Source organism: Oncorhynchus keta, chromosome 35, assembly GCF_023373465.1.
Source record: "Oncorhynchus keta strain PuntledgeMale-10-30-2019 chromosome 35, Oket_V2, whole genome shotgun sequence".
Taxonomy (NCBI): domain Eukaryota; kingdom Metazoa; phylum Chordata; class Actinopteri; order Salmoniformes; family Salmonidae; genus Oncorhynchus; species Oncorhynchus keta.
Genome location: NC_068455.1, coordinates 25,656,734 through 25,683,968, shown reverse-complemented (window position 1 = coordinate 25,683,968; position 27,235 = coordinate 25,656,734). Strand labels below are relative to the sequence as shown.

The 27,235-nt window shown below is 41.3% G+C and overlaps 1 pseudogene; it reads right to left on the bottom strand.

Moving 5' to 3' along the window:
- Positions 1-567: 567 nt before the first annotated feature.
- On the bottom strand, positions 568-26,459 carry LOC118369069 (lipid droplet-associated hydrolase-like; annotated as a pseudogene).
- Positions 26,460-27,235: the final 776 nt, after the last annotated feature.

Here is a 27,235-nt window from a genome sequence, read left to right as displayed (position 1 = left end):
AAAGGGGCCAATGTTCAATAGTGCAAAACCAATAAGGAACAACTCTATTCCAACTTGCCTTTAGAAATCAAGTAACTTTTTTATTTTAGAAAAAAGGTATACAACTATTAAGAATTGACGATGTTTAACGTCTTCTTTAACTAGTCAGAGTATAATTAATTGAGCAGGAAAACGCAAAAAAAAGGACCATGAGGGAATAAAGAAATTCCAAAAGCTAATTAAAGGGAAGTGCTAATGATTAAAAACATGCTCAGCAGTGACAAGAAAAATAAGATGCTTTCTGACCTCACAGAAGAGACTGAGGGAGAAAGAAGGAAGAAGCTTCTGAGGCTGAGACACAGCGTGGCTACTTGGCTAGAGAGAGTTTTTTTTGGCACAGGCCCTCGGGCCGCCACAACATCAATCTCTCCCCTCCCAGGACAGACTGAGGAGGAAAACATAGCACACTTCAAATCCGACAGAAAGAGCGAGTGAGCCAGGCTTTGCTTTCCTCCGCTCTATGCAGGAATGAGGGATGGCCGGCTCTTCTCCTTCTCCTACAAGCTGTCTTAATTACTTCCACTCATACCCAAATCCCCAGCCATCATCTGGCAAATTAAGAGGGGATATATTCTAGAAGTTGTAATAAATAATATCTAATCTCTGACAGTAAAATATGCCATCCTCCTCTTGGTAGCCACACCTGGCTGGGACTAGCTTTGCTTTATGTAAACCTAATTACAAACATTGTATTTCCTGATGCTACAGTAATGTAGGGCTTCCTTTGCCAAAACAGAGATATTTAATTTCTTCTTTCAAAAGACTGGATAAATTATGACGTGTATCAACTGATTCAGTGCCGCAACACAATATGAGATTCAGATGCAGTTTTATTGGGGAAGTGATTACTGGATAGAAGAGAATACTGCAGGCAGCAGAGAGAGGAGGAAGACGGGCAGGTAAGCTACATAGGCGCAGGTGGCACAGCACCGGGGTCAACAGCCTGCCCTGAGGGGTCACCGCCATGCGCTCAATGGTGGGGAACAGCATCACGGATTTCACCACCTGCACAAGAACATGTAGAAGAAAGGATGTTAGTCATACCCAACTTAAACCTCCTTCTTGGGACATTCTCCTATGCATTCAGTTAGTCTGTGTGTCTTACAATAAATCTAGAAGCATAGATGTTCCATGACATTTATGGACCATTATCGGTCTTCAGATTTTTAATGACTTCAGTTTAAAGATGCACTATGGAACTTTTAGGGCATCATGTTTTAATAAATACAATGAATTTGGTTTTAGATCTTTTCCCAAACGTGTTGACAATGTGCAGGTACTGTATCTATTATTCCAACATTCAGACTAGAGTTAAAAGTTGTGTGCAGCTCTTATGTTATGCTACATTAGTGCTGCCAGGGGGCACTATGTGAAGAAGGAGTTGCTTGAGTGGCGGAGCAAAGGCATTAAAGACAAAACAGTTGGAGAGACAGAAATATACTGTTGGACGTGTGTGAAAGTGGTAAAAGCGATGAGATGTCCAGGAAAAGAGAGGGCGTGACATGGGCAATGCATGTGATCACATGAGATGGAGAACAAATAAAAGAAGAGAGAGAACAAGAGAGAAAGAGAGAAAATACATGTGTCAGAACACCAGTATTAGGAAACAGGAAACACCTGCCCGTTTGGCCAGCAGCAGGCTGGAAGTGATAAACCTCTACCTAACAGCCAGTCTATGACCCAGAGAGAGCAAGGCCCACAGATTGGATGTGGACTTACTATGCATCCTTTGTGGTTGTTGGAATTGTATTTTTCTTACCAGTTCAAAGCAGGGATTGATTAACTAGCTCCAGAGATCCTTATGGGGACCCAGAGGTTTAACACCTTTTCAAGGAGTACATCGGGGACATAGGGAATGGATGGGGGAGAGGTGGAGGAGGGATATGTCTAGATTTAGGGGTAAAAGGGGCCAAGAGAGAGTGAGAGTGTTAGAGAGAGGAAGAGAGAAATGCCGTCCTCCAACGTGAGTGAAACAAACTCACTAAAATACTTAGGTATCCCCTTGACGACAGGGCAGTAGGAAGAAAGGCTGCTGTTTTGACATGGGGAGGGGGACGGGGGAAGCAACCACATGTTGTACTTCAGAGATAACATAATAGCGTGCTTTAACAGTGATCTACTGCTGTGAAACGTGTGGCATTCATTAGAGGCTTTCCCTATCATTGAAAAACAATTAACATTAATCTTCCATTTTCATGGCCTGCTTCGGCAATACTTTAATGTAAAGTCCCCTGTTTAAGGGACATGCGTGTTTCTGGTACCGCTTCCAACTGATTTTCACTTATACATCAATCTATGGACACCGTAGATCAAAATAGCTTGCATTGAGCGGTAGCCTTGGTTCTCATGGACACTTTTGCCTGTGTGAAGTAGGATGTGAAATCTAACACCACTTGAAGCTTCCTATTTCATTCGCTCGTCTGACGGACCATCAACTCCTGCATGAACCCCACGTCACTGCAACTGACATGTGCCCGCAATCCTTACATCATAGCCCAGCAGGCGAGATTGGTTCCGTCACTCTAGCATGTTCAAAGATAGTTATAAATCTAACTTTATCAAAGTAATCTAAAATAATTCATAGATTTTAAACTTTTAGTTTGTCATAGGGGCGGCAGGGTAGCCTAGTGGTTAGAGAGTTGGACTAGGAACCGGAAGGTTGCAAGTTCAAACCCCCGAGCTGACAAGGTTCTGCCCCTGAACAGGCAGTTAACCCACTGTTCCTAGGCCGTCATTGAAAATAAGAATTTGTTCTTAACTGACTTCCCTGGTTAAATAAAGGTAAAAAAAAAAAGAAAAAAAAAGAGAGACAAGATTAATATGAGACGAAAGGCAAGTTCCTAACAAGTTCACGGAGCCAAGCTAGAGCTCTGTCTGATGTTTACAGCAGTGTGGTCAGATGTTTTGATCAAGAGAGACCTTCTGAAAATATGCACTTTTTTTCCAAACACCAAACATCCAAATATGTATTTTACAATTATAAGGAAAGTAAAATGGTAGTTGTTTTATTATTTGATTATACTATATTTAGAAAGCATATAAGTCATTTCAAGCCTTATTCATACCACTTTGTTGAATAGGAAATGAATCATAAAAATCTTCATATTTTTTATCATATTTGTATTGTGTCCTCAAAAGTGACTACACCTCAGCAATTTATAACTATATTAACCAGAAAGGTGAGATTTGAAACTTTCTTATAATATGCAGCATTAGTAGTTATTGTTTATGGCCCTACCATGATAAATAATTACTTTAGGGGCTCCCGAGTGACGAAGCGTTCTAAGGCACTGCATCGCAGTGCTAAAGGCGTCATTACAGACTCTGGTTCAATTCCAAGCTGTATCACAACAGGCCGTGATTGGGAGTCCCATAGGGCGGCGCACAATTGGCCCAGCGTCGTCCAGGTTGGGGTAGGACTTCATTGTAAAGAATAACTTGTTTTTGTTCCTCCCTGAACAGGCAGTTAACCCACTGTTCCCAGGCCGTCATTGAAAATAAGAATTTGTTCTTAACTGACTTGCCTGGTTAAATAAAGGTAAAAAAAAAAACTAGGCAAGTCAGTTAAGAACAAATTCTTATTTTCAATGACGGCCTGGGAACAGTGGGTTAACTGCCTGTTCAGGGGCAGAACGACAGATTTGTACCTTGTCAGCTCGGGGGTTTGAACTCGCAACCTTCCGGTTACTAGTCCAACGCTCTAACCACTAGGCTACCCTAAAGAACGATTAAATAAAAATCACATGTAGTTACAGTTGACTGATTAAAACGTATTACCTACCAATGTAGCCTTGTAGCTATAGATTAATGAAGCTGTTGAAAGATACCAATATGTGGTAGTGTGACAGAAAATGAAGTATGTGTGGGCGTGAAAGAGACAGAGAAAGAGGTGCACAGAGGGACACAGGTGAGCTTTGATGTGTACAGAGGTAGTTTTGATGGGAAGCAGCTCATCTTCCAGAGGAACAGAGGAATGTTCTAAAGAATGCGGAAGGAAGAGGCTGGTTGTTAAACACTGAAAAAATACTAACTGACATAACCACTAATAACACACGCAAACAAACACAAAAACACACCTAGACAACCACACGCATGCACAGACACACATTTTACTCTTCATCTATCTCTAACACACCTACACAAGTTTTTATTTATAGATTTCTTTTTAAAGGCGGGCTGGTTGTTTAGTAATCAAACCGATACGTGCTCAACTATGAGGCAAAACAGGGTTGGCTTAGATTGTTATCTATATAAAGGTGAAATAAAAAAAAAATATTTTGTCTCCAATGTCTATTGAAAACAAATACATTTCCACAATGAGCAATTGTTGTCTCTCAAATACATTGTTACAGTTGTTGGTTAGCTAACGTGACTCATTCAAAACACCTCCAAACAAGACATGGTATTAAGAACAAGATAGAACTAGCTGAAACGAGCCACATACGATGGCAGCTTCTTAGAAAGGGACACAGATGCTCTCTGGCCATCCAGAATCACAACACACACACACACACACGACCGCCCCCTGCGGACAGGTCAGACAGTCCTTGAACCTGCTTTGCTGTGGGGACAGAGAGGATGGACAGACGGAGTGGACTTAAGATGTCACAGTGAAAGGGGCTGATTTCTAAACACCTGAGCGCTAAATGTGACAGAGCAGGAAGGTTAATGTTTTACATGTTCTGCACCAAAGATGGAACCAACATGACACGTACACTTCACTTGTGAATGAATGTTCAGTCTGTTCTGTGAAAGAAAACACGCACGCATGCACACACACGGGTTTACTGAAGTCAACTCCTGAAGTCAAACTCCTGCCACAGTGAAACATTTGGTAAAGAACACACAAGCTCAGATGACCAGCTTTACCCTGGAACTAAGGAAACCAAATGGTTTTCCGAAACAGGAACAATTTGTCAACGACTAAACCTTCCAGCCTTAGTCGTTTTATAGATATATTACCTTCCTTTTTAATTGTTCTGGAGGTGAGAAATGAAAGGAGTAGGAAAGAGAGAAGGGAGGTTCACAGAAGGTTCTGGGAACAGCATGGAACTTGGTCAGTGGCGTCCAGCTCGCCCTAACACCCTCTTTAACGAGGTCCAATGGGCTGACATGCCACACAGTGCCAGGCCAGACCCAGCGCACTGTTAGAAAGCAGGTGTTCCCCCGGTCGTAAAATGTTGGTGTGCAAGCCACCTGGCCACGGAGCGTGTGGACAGCCTTGTGCAGCCCTGCCGCGGTTGTTAAGTGACAGTGTGGGTTAAGAGCTGCACTAAAGCTCTCCTCACGTACCTCTCTTGCACCTCATAAGAGAGCAATAGCCTGGGGACTCCTCAGGATCCATTCATAATGTATGCCCACACTCTCTGCTATACGCCTGCTCTGTCGGTTTTCTGACTAGGAAAGAGGGGGCTGGAGATAGGGAAGGATAGAGCCTTCCTAGGGCTCACTCTCCAGTCTCCATGGCATATGGTGTCATGTCTACGTGCGTCAGCTGTCTCGGCTGGGAAGTGACATCAGGTGGAAAGTACAGTTATGGAAAGCTGGACCAGCTGAACTCATGTGGGGATGACAGGTAGATTGGTGACAGCACACTTATGGTGAAATTAACCATTTAATCTATAATCCTGAAGACAGAGGAAGGTAATGAGAGGTTTTTATTGCTTTATAGAAACACCATCGTCATCTAGATGAACAACAAAGGCATATGAAAATGTCTCATAATGTATTTATTTATTCATTTGTAAATGTAATATTCCCATCAGGCAGATGAAAACAATCCAGATAGAAAATTTGCCAGAGCCCACCCAAGCAGTCAACAAGCCATCAATATTCTCCATTGTATTTAGGACCTCTAGAGCAGGGGTCAAACATGAGGCTCAAGGGACATTTTAGTCCCCCGCTGGTATAACCTGCTCGCTAATGCAGTCAATGCAATTGCCAGATTATTGGGTTAAGTAAGTCAGTGGAGGCTGGTGACTTGATTGGAGGATGGGAGACCCACGGTATAGAGACCCACAGAGAGGACCGCACTGAGACGACAACGCGTGCTTTCACAAATCGTCAAATACTAATTATTTCAACCTAAAGCATTTAATAAATACACTTATAGTACAACATTATGGGGCATGGGAATGAGAGGGCTACTTACAAAGTGTTGGGAAGGGATCACAGCAGTGATTGAATGAGGGTATGACGCATGAGTTAAGGTGTTCAGAGGCTTGACTTAAGTGTAGGACAGGGGTTGAGGTGTTCATATGCTTCAGTGCAGGACAGGCTCATCTTGGATGGATGGTGTTGGAGAACAGCTGAACTCTTCTACTGAAGGCAGGACAGGATTTGATAGGAAAGACAAAAAAACAATAAAAAAACAGTTAGACAAAAGACATAAGAATGAGTTAGGGTTTGACCCGGGGTAGGCCGTCATTGTAAATAAGAATTTATTCTTAACTGACTTGGCTAGTTAAAGAAAGGTTAAATAAAAAATACAAATATCAAAGTAGCTCAAGAAACGTTTCTGAATAAAGTCCTGATCATCCACATACCTGACAATAACTGGCAAAAGCGAGCAGACCGGTGTTAAGAGAATTATGTTCTCAATGATCATAAACTGAACTTCAATTAAACTACTTGGTCTGTTACCAAGAATTTGTAAGGTTCTTGTTAAAATCAAACAGACAGAGGCCAGTCTACAATAGTCAGCAACATTTATTTACGAGCGCTCTGCTTATCATTTCCTGTACATTGGTTTATTTATTTTTTAAAATTTTATTTTACCTTTATTTAACTAGGCAAGTCAGTTAAGAACAAATTCTTATTTTCAATGACAGCCTAGGAACAGTGGGTTAACTGCCTGTTCAAGGGCAGAAAGACAGATTTGTACCTTGTCAGCTCTGGGATTTGAACTTGCAACCTTCCAGTTACTAGTCCAACACTCTAACCACTACCCTGCATCTCATTTTGTCATAAATGTCCCTCCTCCTCTCAGACAATAACAATATATTTAACAAGTCTTCTCTTACTCATACATTGCTTATCCCATCCTGCCACCTGTTATACAATCTACTACAAGCCCAAGGTTTCCCCCCTCCCTGGATGGGGAGACTTCCTTCCCTGTTATCAGTTCCACAGTGGTCACAAGTTGTCTGCCACAGTTCCTTTTTCTTATGGACAAACATTCTTCATCATTAAATAGAGACAGGGTAGAATTCTATTAGATATAGTCCTATCATTACTTTAAATGTATACGTCATTTAGTCATTATACATCAAATTCATAACCGGTGGCAGGCACCATACATGGACCCCCCTTTGTTTTTACACTGCTGCTACTCGCTGTTTATTGGATATGCATAGTTGGGCCTCCCGAGTGGCACAGTGGTCTAAATCAGTGCTAGCTGTGCTACCAGAGTTCCTGGTTTGAGTCTAGGGTCTGTCGCAGCTGGCCGCAACCGGGAGACCCATGGGGCGGTGCACAATATGTCCGGGTTAGGGGAGGGTTTGGCTGGCAGGGATGTTCTTGTCCCATCATGCACTAGCGACTCCTGTGGCGGGCCGGGCGCAACGCATGCTGACACGGTCGCCAGGTGTACGGTGTTTCTTCCGACACATTAGTGCGGCTGGCTTTTGTGTCAAGAAGCAGTGCGGCTTGGCTGGGTTGTGTTTCGGAGGACGAGCGGCTCCTAACCTTCGCCTCTCTCGAGTCCATACGGGAGTGGCAGCGATATATAGGCTACATAAACATTTAACAATGTTTTTCCATCACCAATATGCAGTCCTAACATTTGACTTAGACACTCCTGCTGTAAGGCACTGAACAGATGCTGAGCTGCATTAATGATACACATATCCATTAAAAGGCATTAGAAACCTTTCTATCCATGTCCAACCCATGTCTCCAGTCACTCAACGTTTGAGATGGGGTACAAAACACGTTACCCTCTTAGTTTCAGCATCCACCCAAAAAAATGGTGACAAAGACTTAGTAGGGTACTATGGTACTGATAACTCAGTCCCATAGGAAAACCCATTTCCATTTGTAACTACCGCCTCATCTTTTCATGTGACATGTTCTGAGCCTAGTGAAGATGTAGTAGAACCTGACTTTGAAGAAGTCAAACCATGAATAAGGAGTGTGATAAAACGTTGCCATACAGAGAAAAACACCTGGGGCAGTTTGAGCACCTAGGAAAAAATGTACGTTAAACAACTTCTTACGGCTGAAATCCCATTAACGGGATATGACAACAGCCAGTGAAAGTGCAGGGCGCCAAATTCAAACAACAGAAATCTCAGTATTATAACTATTATACACCATTTTAAAGATAATTTTAAAGATTTAAAGATAAACTTGTTGTTAATCCCACCACAGTGTCTGATTATGTTAGGTCAGCGCCAAATCACAGAAAAACACAGCCATTTTTCCAGCCAAAGAGAGGAGTCACAAAAAGCAGAAAGAGATAAAATGAATCACTAACATTTGATGATCTTCATCAGATGACACTCTAAGGACTTGTTTTGTTTGATAAAGTTCATATTTATATCCAAAAATCTCAGTTTACATTGGAGCGTTATGGTCAGTAATGTTTTGCTTCCAAAACATCCGGTGATTTTGCAGAGAGCCACATCAATTTACAGAAATACCCATCATAAACATAGATAAAAGATACAAGTGTTATGCATGGAATTATAGGTATACTTCTCCTTAACGCAACCGCCGTGTCAGATTTCAAAAAAGCTTTACAGAAAAAGCACACCATTCCTTTGTCTTTAGAAATGCAATGGAATGCAGGTCGCTCTCACGGCCGCACGCAAGACTGAGCTCATGGCTTTCTGCCAGACACCTGATTGAAACAGCTCTCATTCGCTCCCCCTTCACAGTAGAAGCCTGAAACAAGGTTCTAAAGACTGTTGACATCTAGTGGAAGCATTAGGAAGTGCAATCGGACCAAATTTACACTGTATCTTGGATAGGCAAAGACTTGAAAACCACAAACCTCAGATTTCCCACTTCCTGGTTGGATTTTGTCTCAGGTTTTTGCCTGCCATATGAGTTCTGTTATACTCACAGACATCATTCCAACAGTTTTAGAAACTTCCGAGTGTTTTCTATCGAAATCTACTACTAATAATAATATGCATATCTTAGCTTCTGGGCCTGAGTAGCAGGCAGTTTACTCTGGGCACCTTATTCATCCAAGCTACTCAATACTGACCCCCAGCCATAGGGCATCCCAAACCAGACATCTTTCCAGGCGGCTTGTGTTGACGCCTTGCCAACATTTGTCATCACACCATAGTTTCTAAGGGAAATTCAAAGATGCATTATACTTGTGAATTACTATTAATCACCACATGAGATTTATCACAACTGCTTAGGCTATCACAGGGATTCTCAACCTTTTTCAAATCAAGTAATTTTACTGCCATTTGAGAGTGGCACGAACTAGAGTAGGCACATTCATGGGAAGGTATAGGCTTCTGGCTTTTATAATATTTATGATATTAGTGGTTAGCGACTTGGTCGTTGTTGAATTCTATGCCGACATGGTTGGTTTGCGATAGCAGTCTCTCCTTACGGCGGGTTGCTCTGCGGTCCCAATATTATAGTGCCAGGTGTGGGTCGGATGCAGGTTATGTACTGTATACCCCCCCATCCCCTTCTCCTCACTTTTGGCTTAATGCCTCCCTTGCACTAAAAGGCTGTTAATAAACAATGTGGCTATTAACACCATTATAGACACATTTAAGGGCTGTAAAATATTAAAATTCTCTTTAACAGGAAACTCTACTCTCCAGTTAGAAACGTTGATTCCACGCTGGATTTCCTTTCTTTCCCTCTTTCATGCCGTCGTTCAAGGCAGGGTGCTAAAAGAGAGTGAATGTGGACCAGCAGACCAGCGTGATCATTGCCTCAGGTTAGGGCCCAGCACTGAAGAGAAAAGGATGTGGCATTTTGTGTGGACCGGAATATCAACTTCCTCGTAACTGGAGCCTCACTACACCAGAATTTGGGAATTTTGCCAGTTTTCTAGAAATGCATTACTTTAGTATTCTGATTAAAGTAATCAGGAAAGGTATTATTAAAGAGGTGGGCAGCAGATTCCTTCTGATTAGAACAAGTTCCAATTTCCAAGTTCCGGAGGATACAGAAGACGAAACGGAAGGTTGTTGTGTCAGTTACCCTGCTTGACAACACATAGCCTATAAGCTAGATGTCATACATCTTCTTCCTCTACATCCAAAATTAGGTCCAGAGATCCAATAACCCCACCCCCTCAGATAAACATATCTTCCCTCGCACTTTTCTGTTTATTTAGATGAAAAGTGCTTTTCCACTGTGTCCATCTTTATTTCTCTGCCAATCTGCTTTTGTCTGCCTGGCCTGATAATGGACCCCTGGAGAGGAACATAAAGTCAGTGGGGGGCACCAGTGAAATCACCGTTTTGGTATATCATATCCAATGTTCTTCCAAACAGTGCTAAATCACAAATAACAATGTAGCCTATTAAAAACACAGTTCAGTCTAAATAGAATTTAGAATGTACATACTGTAAGCACAAACAGGGGTTAAAGCTAAAATAAATCCCATGACTGAAACTTAAGTCGACCTCAGATCGATTGTCTGGGTCCAAATTAACCTCCCTTTTCATGTAAGAAAGTCACGACTATAATACTTTTAGGGAAAGAGGATCATTCTGTACATCTATTAAACTGCGAGCTTGGCCAATTCCAGTCCCCTTGCTTAGTTCTCTTGGGAAAAAATGTATTTACACACTAAACACTATAAATATAAATAAAGAGAGTGCCACTCCATATACAAGTTCACAGTAAATTTATTGGGTGTGCGCCAGCTCGTGCTTTTTTTAATATACTGAACAAAAATATAAACACAACATGTAAAGTGTTGAAATAAAAGATCCCAGAAATGTTCCATAAGTACAAAAAGTTTATTTAGCTAAAATGTTGTGCACAAATTTGTTTACATTCCTGTTAGTGAACATTTCTCCATTGCCAAGATAATCCATCCACCTGACAGGTGTGGTATATCAATAAGCTTTTTAAACAGCATGACCATGAATTACACAGTTGCACCTTGTGCTGGGGACACACACAAAAAAGGCTACTCTAAAATGCGCAGTTGTCACATAACAAAATGCCACAGATGTCTCAAGTTTTGAGGGAGCGTGCAATTGGCATGCTGACTGCAGGAATGTCCACCAGAGCTGTTGCTAGAGAATTGGATAGTAAGTTCTCTCCCATAAGCTATTATGTCAGGTCATGAAATGTGAGTCCAAATATATTTGTACCTAACCAAATTATTAGATGGCCTGCAAAAAAAAATTAAGACTAAATTTAACCCACTGAAAAAAAATTGCGTGGACTAGAATGAGGCTCTCTCCTCCCTATATTGTTCCTGCACTGAGGAATTACCATCTTCAGAAAAATATTTTATAACTCATCTGCGACTAATCAATGTCCGGAGCTCAAAAAGCAATAGTAACAGTATGCAAATCAGGGAGGCAAATAAAAAGGCTCTTTCACCAAAAAGGTCTTGTTCAAAAAGGGTTGTTCGTTCCCGAACAAACCATTACTGATGTTGCGCAGCGGCTTCTAAACCATGGTTGAAACTCCGGGTGTAACTGCGTTTGTAAATGATGCCACTCGCGCAATTGAAGGAGTAAAGAATTGAAGGAGTAAAGAATTGAAGGAGTAAAGGATTGAAGGAGTAAAGGATTGAAGGAGTAAAGGATTGAAGGAGTAAAGGATTGAAGGAGTAAAGAATTGAAGGAGTAAAGGATTGAAGGAGTAAAGGATTGAAGGAGTAAAGGATTGAACTAGTAAAGGATTGAAGGAGTAAAGGATTGAAGGAGTAAAGGATTGAAGGAGTAAAGGATTGAACTAGTAAAGGATTGAACTAGTAAAGGATTGAAGGAGTAAAGCAGGGGTGTCAAAGTCAAATGGACGGAGGGCCAAATAAAAAATTTAGCTACAAGCCGAGGGCCGGACTGTTCGAATGTTCATTGAAAAAATTTTAAATGACGCATATAGTCTAGTGAACCTAATTGAACCTACTGAAAACCTAACAAATATATTCCAATATGATCAGATAAATAAAGCAATATTTTGTTATGGCTCTGTCAGTAATCTTTAATTTTCAACAGACACAAAAGACAAATTTCCTTTATATAAAAATCCCCATAACATGAACATTAAATGAAAGAAACCGGTATTCAAGGCACCATCAGTAGCCTATATTTTCTATTTTAGCAAAAGTGGGCTAAATTTACTTCAAAGAAAAAAACAATAATAGCAATTTTCTATCATCCACTCAACTGAAATATTTTTCAAATATAATTGGATTGAAATACAATAAAATAAAGTGCAAAAATCTATTAATCAAAAACAACACTTTGTTTAAGGAGAAGTAACATGCAGTGAAAACAAATATTAAACTTTAACTTTTAAACTTGAACTGAGTAAAAACTCTAAATATGTGATTGCACAGTAATGTTCACTTGTTTGAGGTTGAGGGTGATACTTGGTGGTGTCCCATCTTTTCCACAAGTTCATCAATGTTCGGGGTAAGGCTCTGAGCTGAGGAAATCCTCAGAATTGAGTGGAGGTGTTCAGCAGTAAGTCGACTTCTGTGTGATGTTTTGTTCAAGTTCATCAAAGAAAACAGTTGTTCACACAGGTATGTGCTGCCAAACATAGACAACGTTTGAGCAGCCTGGATGCGCAGCTGGGGCATTGTGTCGGGGAGGAAACGGGCGAACTCCGCAGCACCCACTGCCGCATATTTTGCCCTCAGTGCATCATTGCATTGGAGGTCAATCAACTCCATTTGGAGGTTTGGTGGTGAGCTTTCCACGTCAACAGCAAATGGGTTACCGAGCAGTTCCAACCTGCTTTTTGTGCTTCAAAGTCAGCAAATCGGCGTCGAAAGTCAGCGGCAAGCATACCTATTTTATCAGCCAACTGTGCGCTCGGGAACGCACTGGTAGAGAGCTTCTCTTTCATGGTCTGGCAGCTGGGAAAGTGGCTCAAATTTTCTTTCCGCATCTGCGTCTCCCACAGAGTCAGTTTGGTTTTAAATGCCTTCACTGTACTGTACATATCAGAGATGACACGATCCCGACCCTGCAGCTGCAAGTTCATTGCATTCAGATGACTCGTAATGTCACACAGAAAAGCCATTTCACACAGAAACATTTCGTCTCGGAGTTGTGTTGTGTCTTTCCCTTTGCTGTCCAAGAACAGACAAATCTCCTCACGAAGCTCGAAACATCTTTGAAGCACCTTTCCCTGGCTTAGCCATCGCACCTCTGTGTGATAAGGCAAATCACCATGCTCCGTTTCTAACTCCGTCAGAAATGCCTTGAACTGGCGGTGATTCAAACCTTTGGCTCTGATAAAGTTAACTGTGCGCGTGATGATGCTCATTACATGCTCCATTTTCAAGGCTTTACCGCACAACGCTTCCTGGTGTATGATACAATGATAAGCTGTCAGCTCACCTGTCGCGTTTTCCTCTTGCATCTTTTCCCGTATCTTCGCCACCAGTCCGCTCCTGTGTCCCACATCGCAGGTGCTCCGTCGGTTGTCAAACCCACAAGTTTTTCCCAAGGCAGCTCCATCTCATTTACACATCTTGACACCTCTTCATACAAATCATGCCCCGTAGTTGTGCCATGCATAGGACGTAAAGCCAAAAACTCCTCTGTCACGCTTAGGCTGGAGTCCACTCCGCGGATGAAAATTGACAACTGGGCAATGTCAGAAATGTCGGTGCTCTCATCCACAGCCAAGGAATATGCAATGAAATCTTTTCCCTTTTTCACAAGCTGCTCTTTTAGATTGATGGACAACTGGTCTACTCTCTCGGCAATGGTGTTTCTGCTCAGACTCACATTTAAAAAGAGTTGCCTTTTTTCTGGGCAAACTTCGTCACAAACTTTAATCATGCAGTTTTTGATGAAATCCCCCTCCGTAAATGGCCGGGCTGATTTAGCGATCTCTTCTGCCAAAATAAAACTGGCCTTGACAGCAGCCTGGCCTTGTGATTTGGCTTTTTGAACAGAGCCTGTCGAGATTTGAGGCCTCGTTTTAATTCCTCTGCCTTTTGTACCCTTTGTTCCATGTCCATATTCTTGTTTTTGTCCGCGTGTTTCGTTTCATAATGTCGTCTCAGATTATACTCTTTCAGTACCGCCACACTTTCTCCACACAGAAGACACACAGGTTTTCCAGCTACCTCCGTGAACAAATACTCCGACTCCCACCTTGTTTGAAACCCCGGTTCTCAGTGTCCACCTTCCGTTTTGCCATTTTTGATGGGTATCTGAAAGTTAATTTTACTGTGATGCTGACAACTGCTGTGCCAATAAATATTGAAATGAAGCAGCCTACTGCTCGGTGCGTCACCGTTGCATTGTGGGAAATGTAGTATTGGTGCGTGTAAAAGATCTGCGGGCTGCCGGCTTGCTGCGGTCTGCGGGCCGGTTCTAATAATAAATCAAGATCATCCCAGGGGCCGTAAAAAACCTTCTCGCGGGCCGGATGTGGCCCGCGGGCCTTGACTCTGACATATGTGGAGTAAAGGATTGAAGGAGTAAAAGATTGAAGGAGTAAAGGATTGAAGGAGTAAAGGATTGAAGGAGTAAAGGTTTGAACTAGTAAAGGATTGAAGGAGTAAAGGATTGAAGGAGTAAATGATTGAAGGAGTAAAGGATTGAAGGAGTAAAGGATTGAACTAGTAAAGGATTGAAGGAGTAAAGGATTGAAGGAGTAAAGGATTGAAGGAGTAAAGGTTTGAACTAGTAAAGGATTGAAGGAGTATAGAATTGAAGGAGTAAAGAATTGAAGGAGTAAAGAATTGAAGGAGTAAAGGAAAAAGTGATAGCAATGGAAAACTGGGACCACCCTCTTTTTTACAAAGGCCAAAAATGCATTCAAAAGTGCTTTCCAGGGATTGAATTATGAATTGTTGTGCAATAACTGCTTGTCAGAAAACATGTTTTGCTCCCTATGACTCTTGCAACATTAATGCGGCTTGAGAGGCATATTTATCTTGCATAGAACACACAACAACAAGCCGACTAGGTAAATAGGTAAACTACTCTACTATGGGGTTGTCTGATTGTTTGAATGACAACATTACATAGCAAAACTGGTAGCAATGGAAAGTTGTATCCTCATCTGATTGATCAAGTATAGGCTTTGAATTACTTTGCCAGCAGCTACAGCAGGCTACACATAGATTTTTAAGTTGAGCAGCAGTTGTGCACATGATAGATTTATTTAATTCCTTTCATCTGAACATCAAATTGTCAGAAACAATCATGCATGTCAGTTTATTGCACACAGCTTAACAGAGAAAATAAAATATTTGAGAATAAATCTCTTTGGGAATGTATTTCGTAGTACAGACATGCTTCTGTATTAGGCTATGTAATCTCCAAACCAGCCCCAACCCACAGGAAAGTATTATTGTGGATCTACACTGATCTCAAAAACGACCTCTCCAGAATCCATATGACAGAAATCCGTCGCAGTGAAGAGGAAGTTTAACCCCATGCACACAGAACACACAGTATTGATCTATTGCAGGTAATAACCCACATAAATGTAGACTAAAATATACACTCTATTACACTGATATGGCCCCTGAACTACTTGTGTCCACTGTTTTCACAGCTTCTAGCACCCCCTGTTGCAGTGGGTTGCAAGGCTACATTCCTGTGGCATATTTCCCCTGACCCCTCAGGCTTTTAGCTCTTCATGCCTGCACTCCAGCAGTGTTCCAGCTATTCCCTGCTACTGCACCCCACTGTCTGCTTCTGAATCTTGGGCAACCAAAACCCCAGTAGTACTTGCACAGTAGCATAAACCTTCGACATGGAGGCAGGCAGTAAACAAATGCATAAATACTCAACAGGCCGGTTTGAATCTGGCCTTCCCTGCCATTCAAAGATGCCGTCTCTTGGCAGCGGTGCTCTTAGTCTTGGCCTTGGACAACGATCTCGGGGAAGACCGATGTCAAAGTACAGTAGAGACCATTGTCTTCTAACAGGTGGCATCATTCTAACGTGAATTACTGCTTTTACTCCAGTGCGGGGCAGCCAGAAAGAGCCAGCGTAGGCCACACTTTATTGAACCAACGTGCCACTGTGGAAACAGTGTGAGGTTTGCCACTTCAAACAAGACAGGCTTGGCTCATTGTAACCTGCTGTGCTGTGCCCAGTGTCAGGATAAAACCCTCTCCATTTCTGCCATTTAAAGTCAATGTTATGACTACAACAACCCTTGTGGTCAAAGGTGGTAGGAAGAGAGAGCTGCCATGCTAAACACATTTTGAGGCAGCTGGTTTCTTTAGAGTCATATTGTATGTATACAACATGATCTGATGGCTTTCTCGAGCCAACAGGGTCTAACCTGTCTTTCACATCAATGGAATTCCAGTTAGACCTGCCAGCCCCAAAGCTGAAAATGATTTAGATTAAGAAGGCTCCTCTGACTCGAGAATCACCAGAGACTCCTTACTTACATACTTACTGTATAAGCAATACGGAAAGCCATCTGTTGTTGAGTCAATGTGAGATGGTGCATGTGTCTAAATGACAGGTACAGAGATTGGAAAGAGATAGGGTTAAGTGAGTTGGCTTCTAAAGTGCTTTGTTTGTTACTCAGTTCTCTGTGCCTGTAAGGAGAACCGGATGGTGCTGCCAGGAAGATCAGACTGAGTGTTTCCATGACAACCCGACCAGGTGAATAAAGGTGAAAGCTACCATCTGCAAACCTTGATTTATTAGTTGGCTGGATGTATTCGATATCTGCCATGTTGAACTGCAAATTAATATGGAAGGCTTAGTGTTATCTGAAGCTTAGGCTCCTGTTGAATACACACTGAGACTAATGTGTTTATACCATTGTGATGGATGAGATCTGGGCTGAGAGGGTGAGAGTTACAGGCGAGATGGGGTTTCGTTCTTCCTTGTCATTTCATAAACAGAGACTAAATTCGAAATTCATTACACACAACCAATTGGTGGGGCAGTAAAGTTGTGTGTTTATTATACTGTTAATCCTCTACTGAACGTGTGTTTATTATACTGTTAATCCTCTACTGAACGTGTGTTTATTATACTGTTAATCCTCTACTGAACGTGTGTTTATTATACTGTTAATCCTCTACTGAACGTGTGTTTATTATACTGTTAATCCTCTACTGAACGTGTGTTTATTATACTGTTAATCCTCTACTGAACGTGTGTTTATTATACTGTTAATCCTCTACTGAACGTGTGTTTATTATACTGTTAATCTACTGAACGTGTGTTTATTATACTGTTAATCCTCTACTGAACGTGTGTTTATTATACTGTTAATCCTCTACTGAAAGTGTGTTTATTATACTGTTAATCCTCTACTGAAAGTGTGTTTATTATACTGTTAATCCTCTACTGAACGTGTGTTTATTATACTGTTAATCCTCTACTGAACGTGTGTTTATTATACTGTTAATCCTCTACTGAACGTGTGTTTATTATACTGTTAATCCTCTACTGAACGTGTGTTTATTATACTGTTAATCCTCTACTGAACGTGTGTTTATTATACTGTTAATCCTCTACTGAACGTGTGTTTATTATACTGTTAATTACTGAACGTGTGTTTATTATACTGTTAATCCTCTACTGAACGTGTGTTTATTATACTGTTAATCCTCTACTGAACGTGTGTTTATTATACTGTTAATCCTCTACTGAACGTGTGTTTATTATACTGTTAATCCTCTACTGAACGTGTGTTTATTATACTGTTAATCCTCTACTGAACGTGTGTTTATTATACTGTTAATCCTCTACTGAACGTGTGTTTATTATACTGTTAATCCTCTACTGAACGTGTGTTTATTATACTGTTAATCCTCTACTGAACGTGTGTTTATTATACTGTTAATCCTCTACTGAACTGTGTGTTTATTATACTGTTAATCCTCTACTGAACGTGTGTTTATTATACTGTTAATCCTCTACTGAACGTGTGTTTATTATACTGTTAATCCTCTACTGAACGTGTGTTTATTATACTGTTAATCCTCTACTGAACGTGTGTTTATTATACTGTTAATCCTCTACTGAACGTGTGTTTATTATACTGTTAATCCTCTACTGAACGTGTGTTTATTATACTGTTAATCCTCTACTGAACGTGTGTTTATTATACTGTTAATCCTCTACTGAACGTGTGTTTATTATACTGTTAATCCTCTACTGAACGTGTGTTTATTATACTGTTAATCCTCTACTGAACGTGTGTTTATTATACTGTTAATCCTCTTGAACGTGTGTTTATTATACTGTTAATCCTCTACTGAACGTGTGTTTATTATACTGTTAATCCTCTACTGAACGTGTGTTTATTATACTGTTAATCCTCTACTGAACGTGTGTTTATTATACTGTTAATCCTCTACTGAACGTGTGTTTATTATACTGTTAATCCTCTACTGAACGTGTGTTTATTATACTGTTAATCCTCTACTGAACGTGTGTTTATTATACTGTTAATCCTCTACTGAACGTGTGTTTATTATACTGTTAATCCTCTACTGAACGTGTGTTTATTATACTGTTAATCCTCTACTGAACGTGTGTTTATTATACTGTTAATCCTCTACTGAACGTGTGTTTATTATACTGTTAATCCTCTACTGAACGTGTGTTTATTATACTGTTAATCCTCTACTGAACGTGTGTTTATTATACTGTTAATCCTCTACTGAACGTGTGTTTATTATACTGTTAATCCTCTACTGAACGTGTGTTTATTATACTGTTAATCCTCTACTGAACGTGTGTTTATTATACTGTTAATCCTCTACTGAACATATGTTTGTGAGTTGTGCTCATGTGTCAATTTGGTTTTACATGATTTCAGATTATATTACTTTGCAAGGGGTGAAATAACTAATAATTATGTACTCAACTCTGTATTTACTAAACATTTAGTAATTATGTCAGAAAAACATTATTTTTTAAAATGAAAGTGACTTTTGTCCAACTTAAATATTTCAAATTTAAATAAAATGTAGGAAAATGATTTACCTGGGGCATGTACACTGAGTGTACAAAACATTAGGAACACGTACACTTTCAATGACAGACTAACCAGGTGAAAGTCATGATCCTCATTGAATCCACTTCAATCTTGTTAAATCCACTTCAAATACATGTAGATGAAGGGGAGAAGACAGGTGAAATAATATTTTTAAGCCTTGAGATAATTGAGACATGGATTGTGTATGTGTGCCATCCAGAGGGTGAATGGGCAAGACAAAAGATTGAAGTGCCTTTGAATGTGGTATGGTAGTAGGTAACAGGCACACGCGTTTGTGTGTGTCAAGAACTGCTGGGTTTTTCACACACAACAGTTTCCCATGTGCATCAAGAAATGGTCCATCACCCAAAGGACATACAGATATAGTCAGAAGTTTACATACACTTAGGTTGGAGTCATTAAAACTTGTTTTTTCAACCACTCCACAAATTTCTTTTAACAAACTATAGTTTTGGCAAGTCGGTTAGGAAATCAACTTTGTGCATGACACAAGGAATTTTTACAACAATTGTTTACAGACAGATTATTTCACTTGTTATTCACTGTATCACAATTCTGGTGGGTCAGAAGTTTACATACACTAAGCTGACTGTGCCTTTAAACAGCTTCTGATAAATGATGTCAATTAGCCTGAGTCAATCGGAGGTGTACAGTGCCTTGCGAATGTATTCGGCCCCCTTGAACTTTGCGACCTTTTGCCACATTTCAGGCTTCAAAAATAAAGACATAAAACTGTATTTTTTTGTGAAGAATCAACAACAAGTGGGACACAATCATGAAGTGGAACGACATTTATTGGATATTTCAAACTTTTTTAACAAATCAAAAACTGAAAAATTGGGCGTGCAAAATCATTCAGCCCCCTTAAGTTAATACTTTGTAGCGCCACCTTTTGCTGCGATTACAGCTGTAAGTCGCTTGGGGTATGTCTCTATCAGTTTTGCACATCGAGAGACTGAATTTCTTTACCATTCCTCCTTGCAAAACAGCTCGAGCTCAGTGAGGTTGGATGGAGAGCATTTGTGAACAGCAGTTTTCAGTTCTTTCCACAGATTCTCGATTGGATTCAGGTCTGGACTCTGACTTGGCCATTCTAACACCTGGATATGTTTATTTTTGAACCATTCCATTGTAGATTTTGCTTTATGTTTTGGATCATTGTCTTGTTGGAAGACAAATCTCCGTCCCAGTCTCAGGTCTTTTGCAGACTCCACCAGGTTTTCTTCCAGAATGGTCCTGTATTTGGCTCCATCCATCTTCCCAACAATTTTAACCATCTTCCCTGTCCCTGCTAAAGAAAAGAAGGCCCAAACCATGATGCTGCCACCACCATGTTTGACAGTGGGGATGTTGTGTTCAGGGTGATGAGCTGTGTTGCTTTTATGCCAAACATAACGTTTTGTATTGTTGCCAAAAAGTTCAATTTTGGTTTCATCTGACCAGAGCACCTTCTTCCACATGTTTGGTGTGTCTTCCAGGTGGCTTGTGGCAAACTTTAAACAACACTTTTTATGGATATCTTTAAGAAATGGCTTTCTTCTTGCCACTCTTCCATAAAGGCCAAATTTGTGCAATATACGACTGATTGTTGTCCTATGGACAGAGTCTCCCACCTCAGCTGTAGATCTCTGCAGTTCATCCAGAGTGATCATGGGACTCTTGGCTGCATCTCTGATCAGTCTTCTCCTTATATGAGCTGAAAGTTTAGAGGGACGGCCAGGTCTTGGTAGATTTTCAGTGGTCTGATACTCCTTCCATTTCAATATTATCGTTTGCACAGTGCTCCTTGGGATGTTTAAAGCTTGGGAAATCTTTTTGTATCCAAATCCGGCTTTAAACTTCTTCACAACAGTATCTCGGACCTGCCTGGTGTGTTCCTTGTTCTTCATGATGCTCTCTGAGCTTTTAATGGACCTCTGAGACTATCACAGTGCAGGTGCATTTATACGGAGACTTGATTACACACAGGTGGATTGTATTTATCATCATTAGTCATTTAGGTCAACATTGGATCATTCAGAGATCCTCACTGAACTTCTGGAGAGAGTTTGCTGCACTGAAAGTAAAGGGGCTGAATAATTTTGCACTCCCAATTTTTCAGTTTTTGTTTTGTTAAAAAAGTTTGAAATATCCAATAAATGTCGTTCCACTTCATGATTGTGTTCCACTTGTTGTTGATTCTTCACAAAAAAATACAGTTTTATATCTTTATGTTTGAAGCCTGAAATGTGGCAAAAGGTCGCAAAGTTCAAGGGGGCCGAATACTTTCGCAAGGCACTGTACATGTGGATGTATTTCAAGGCCTACCTTCAAACTCAGTACCTCTTTGCTTGACATCATGGGAAAATCAAAAGAAATCAGCGAAGACAGAAAAGAAATTGTAGACCTCTACAAGTCTGGTTAATCCTTGGGAGCAATTTCCAAATGCCTGAAGTTACCACGTTCATCTGTACAAACAATACTACGCAAGTATAAACACCATGGGACCACGCAGCCGTCATACCGCTCAGGAAGGAGACGCATTCTGTCTCCTAGAGATGAACGTACTTTGGTGCGAAAAGAGCAAATCAATCCCAGAACAACAGCAAAGGACCTTGGGAAGATGCTGGAGGAAACCGGTGCAAAAGTATCTATAGCCACAGTAAAACGAGTCCTATATCAACATAACCTGAAAGGCCACTCTGCAAGGAAGAAGCCACTGCTCCAAAACCGCCATAAAAAAAGCCAGGCTACGGTTTGCAACTGCACATGGGGACAAAGATTGTACTTTTTGGAGAAATGTCCTCTGGTTTGATGAAACAAAAATAGAACTGTTTGGCCATAATGCCCATCGTTATGTTTGGCGGAAAAAGGGGGAGGCTTGTAAGCCGAAGAACACCATCCCATCCATGAAGCACGGGGGTGGCAGCATCATGTTGTGGGATGCTTTGCTGCATGAGGGTCAGGTGCACTTCACAAAATAGATGGCATCATGAGGTAGGAAAATATGTGTATATATTGAAGCAACATCTCAAGACATCAGTCAGGAAGTTAAAGCTTGGTTGTCCATTTGGAAGGCCCATTCGCAATGACCCCAAGCATACTTCCAAAGTTGTGGCAAAATGGTTTAAGGACAACAAAGTCAAGGTATTGGAGTGGCCATCACAAAGCCCTGACTTCCATCCTTTCGAACATTTGTGGGCAGAACTGAAAAAGTGTGTGCGAGCAAGTAGGCCTACAAACCTGACTCAGTTACACCAGCTCTGTCAAGAAGAATGGCCAAAATTCACCCAACTTATTGTGGGAAGCTTGTGGAAGCCTACCCAAAACTTTTGACCCAAGTTAAAAAAATTAAAGGCAATGCTACCAAATACTAATAGAGTGTATGTAAACTTCTGACCCACTGGGAATGTGATGAAAGAAAAAAGCTGAAATAAATCACTCTACAATTATTCTGACATTTCACTTTCTTAAAATGAAGTGGTGAGCCTAACTGACATAAAACAGGGAATTTTTACTTGGATTAAATGTCAGGAATTGTGAAAAACTGAGTTTAAATGTAGTTGGATAAGGTGTATGTAAACTTCCAACTTCAATTGTACAGTCAACTTGACACAACTGTAGGAAGCATTGGAGTCAACATGGGCCAGCATCGCTGTGGAACGCTTACGACACCCTGTAGTGTCAATGCCCCGACGAATTGAGGCTGATGAGAAAATGAGGGGTGCAACTCAATATTAGGAAGGTGTTTCTAATGTTTTGAACACTAAGTGTGTATATGACGCATTATATTAGCACACAAACAGTATTTATACTTCATATTGTGTCAGATGCCAAACAAAGCCTCTATGAACATGACGTTAAAAACACAAGGCCAAACCTATAGCCTAGTGAACCTGGAGAGAACCCAGGGCATAACCTAGACAGTCTTATCAGCCCTTACACCCAATGTCCTTTTCAGGGACAAGCAGCGTGCCAGATGCTGTGCTCTGGAAGTACAAACTCACCCTAGACTGGTCCCTGCTACAAGCTCAACTCAGCCTCCTTTTCCGTTGGTAAGTAGTAAGTACACTAAAAACTCTGCCACCGCTTACCTCGGCCGTGCCGGTGCCCCAACCCATAAGGCAAGCCATTATTCCAACACAAATACCTGAGGCACAACGGAACAGGAGTTTCTGATTATCACACATCATACGTTACAGGACATAATCGCTTGTGTTTGCTTCTTGGCAGCCTGCAATCTTCAGTGGGAAAGGAAGTATTTTTCTGCTCATTCTTTTTTTGTAGAAAATAATATGGCAGAGCCGGCTGGACCACAGAATGGGCTGAGGAGATACAGATGTAAAATCTTAATTTGATCACTCTTTTATTTCTTTTTTTATAATATATATTTTTGAAAATTGTACCCCTTTTTCTCCCCAATTTCATGGTATCCAATTGTTTAGTAGCTACTATCTAGTCTCATCACTACAACTACAGTACGGGCTCGGGAGAGACAAAGGTTGAAGGTCATGCGTCCTCCGATACACAACCCAACCAAGCCGCACTGCTTCTTAACACAGCGCGCATCCAACCCGGAAGCCAGCCACACCATGCACCTGGCAACCTTGGTTGGCACGCACTGCACCCAGCCCGCCACAGGAGTCGCTGGTGTGCGATGAGACAAGGATATCCCTACCGGCCAAGCCCCCTTGTGCGTCGCCCCATGGACCTCCCGGTCAAGGCCAGTTACGACAGAGCCTGGGCGCAAACCCAGAGTCTCTGGTGGCACAGCTGGCGCTGCAGTACAGGCCCTAAACCACTGCGCCACCCGGGAGGCCCTCACTCTTATTTCTGAAACGTTTGTAATTTCCAGACTTGATTTGACCGAATTAAAAATATATCAAACCCAACAAAAATGTCCATTAATTATAATCTACATAATAATGAACATTTCCTGTTGCTGCAGGATTATTTTCCTGCTGTAGCAAACTGGTTCAATTAATATCCTATGTCTGTACCAGCTCAATGAGAGATGGAAAGGGAGATTAATGCAGCTCAAAGTTGATGCATAAATGTTAGCCTATTTGGGTAAAATGAGATCCAATAAATTAATCTGATAGAATTAGCTTTTTATGTATTGAATGTGTTCAGACTGAGCACTTTGACAGCAAATAAGTGATCATGCCTTGACTATTACAGATCTACTGTAGGCCTACATAATATTAAGCTCTATTTCTGTGAGGAAAATGTTAAAGATAGCAATTAAGATTACACAGAGCGGTTGCCGATGCTTCTGTATTTTGATCTCTACACATAGAACAGAGGAAGGAACCCCACAGAGAGAAGGAAACGCCAACAAGAAGAGAAACAACACAAAAAAACAGTGAAAAGGCCATATTATAAAATAAGAGATAGAAAGTAAAAATGATGAAAAGCTTGTCTGAGTGAGGAAATGCCTCCCAGAAAAATACGACGAGTTCTCTTGTTATTTAATCCGTTAACCTTTAACGTGGCGTCCGAAATGGGAGGGTTACAAGGGTCCAATCTCGGCTTAGGATGTTTTCACATGCCTTCTCGAACATGCACCTCTCCCATGCTGAGGCAGTGTTCTCACTGCACTTTGTAACATGCCAAGCTACCACCCTGGGACCAGCCTATCCCCCTCACGGGACAGTAGGGTGCCATAGAGCAGAGGCAACTAGATGGACATCAATGCTCAGAGGGCCCATATACACCAGACAGTTTTTCCCCTCATTAATCTACCCACAATACCCCATAATAACAAAACAAAAACAGGTTTTAGGATTTTTCTTGGCAATTGTACTTCAAAAAGAAATAAAAACTGAAATATCACATTTACATAAGTATTCAGACCATTTACTCAGTACTTTGTTCAGACACCTTTGGCAGCGATTACAGCCTCCAGTCTTCTTGGGTATGACGCTACAAGCTTGGCACACCTGTATTTGGGGAGTTTCTCCCATTTTCCTCTGCCGATCCGCTCAAGCTCTGTCAGGTTGGATGGGGAGCGTCGCTGCACAGCTATTTTCAGATCTCTCCAGAGATGTTCGGTCGGGTTCAAGTCCGTGCTCTGGCTGGGCCACTCAAGGACATTCATAGACTTGTCCCGAAGCAACTCCTGCGTTGTCTTGGTTGTGTGCTTAGGGTCGTTGTCCTGTTGAAAGGTGAACCTTCGCCCCAGTCTGAGGTCCTGAGTGCTCTGGAGCAAGTTGTCACCAAGGATCTCTCTGTACTTTCCTCAGTTCATCTTTCCCTCAACCCTGACTAGTCTCCCAGTCTCTGCCGCTGAAAAACCTTCCCACAGCATGATGCTGCCACCACCATGCTGCACCGTAGTGATGGTGCCAGGTTTCCTCCAGATGTGACGCTTGGCATTCAGGCCAAAGAGTTCAACCTTGGTTTCATCAGACCAGAGAATCTTGTTTCTCATGGTCTGAGAGTCCTTTAGGTTCCTTTTGGTAAACTCCAAGCAGGCTGTCATGTGTCTTTTACTGAGGAATGGCTTCCATCTGGCCTGATTGGTCGAGTGCTGCAGAGATGGTTGTCCTTCTGGAAGGTTCTCCCATCTCCACATAGGAACTCTAGAGCTCTGTCAGAGTGACCAACTGTCACGTTCTGACCTTTATTTCCTTTGTTTTGTCTTTATTTAGTATGGTCAGGGTGTGAGTTGGGGTGGGCAGTCTATGTTTGTTTTTCTATGTTTGGTTTCTGTTTCGGCCTAGTATGGCAGTTGCCGTTAGTTGTCTCTGATTGAGAATCATACTTAGGTAGCCTGGGTTTCACTGTTGGTTTGTGGGTGTTTGTTTCCGTGTGAGTGTTTGTCGCCACACGGTACCGTTTCGGTTTCGTTCATGTTCACATTTATTGTTTTGTATTTTCTAGTGTTCAGTTTGTTTATTAAAGTAATCATCATGAACACTTACCACGCTGCATCTTGGTCCGATCCTTACTCCTCTTCAGACGAAGAAGAGATCTGCCGTTACACCAAGGCCCTTCTCCCCTGACTGGGTCGTTTTAGGGAAAAGGTGGTGGGTAGTTCGATTCGTTGTTGTTTCAACTGCTGATTGCCGCTTTAAAGCCTGACAAATCTCGATAAGATAGACGTTACACTACAATTTCACTTCTACCATAGTATTTAATCCAAAGTGGGGTCTCACCTGCAGCTCAGGATCCAACGTCAACATCTCCAGGATGATGTAGCAGCCAACGGAGTGGCCCATTAGGACCAGGCAAGTGTCCCTGGGAATGTGCTCACTGAGGAAGACCAGCTTGTGCTTCATCCTTCCATTCAGTCTGCAAAGATCAAGGTTCATCATTAGTATTCAGTATTACATCAGTATGACATCTATTTCACCATCACCCTGATCAAGGACATGAGAGCAGCATTGTTCATCAATGTCTCTGTACACATGTACCTTCGTCAGCACCAGCACATGGATCACCCCAACATATGTAGGGACAACATGTTATGGTAATATTCACTGTTTCATTTGGCTGATATCCTCAAATTAGCAGTACTCAGGACCCTTTGAAAACAACATTAAAACAAGACCATCCAAAGGGAAATCGAAGTTGGGAAGTATTCCAAAAACATCTTGATCTCATTTCTGTAATCTTTTTGGAACGCTATTTAGCTCTACTTTATTGAAATAATCCTGTAAATCTAGCCCCAGAACAAAGTTTCGAAGAAAGAGGTTAACATTTCCCTACTTGCGCCGAGCAGTCAAATACAATAACCTTTTACGATTAAAGAGAGGGTATGAGCGAGGAGATGGCGAGATGATGAGAGGGCAAGAAAGAGCTGAAGGAAGTGTATAATGTGTAGAATGTGTCTACCTATGGTGATGGTGGTCGGGATTTAGCGGGAGGAAAAATACAAATTCCAAATTCCAATTAATTTAAGAATGAACAAATTAATCCCCATTTTAAAGATTTGATGAGGGATTGACGTTTTATTCTTTCAGAGCGGAATTTGGCGAAGACGTTCTGTGCAGACAGCATAGGGATAGGGTGGGGAAGGTTGTGGGGGTTGAGGATATGTTTAAATATAATGGGAAAAAAACTAAATGAGTACAAATTGTGATTAATG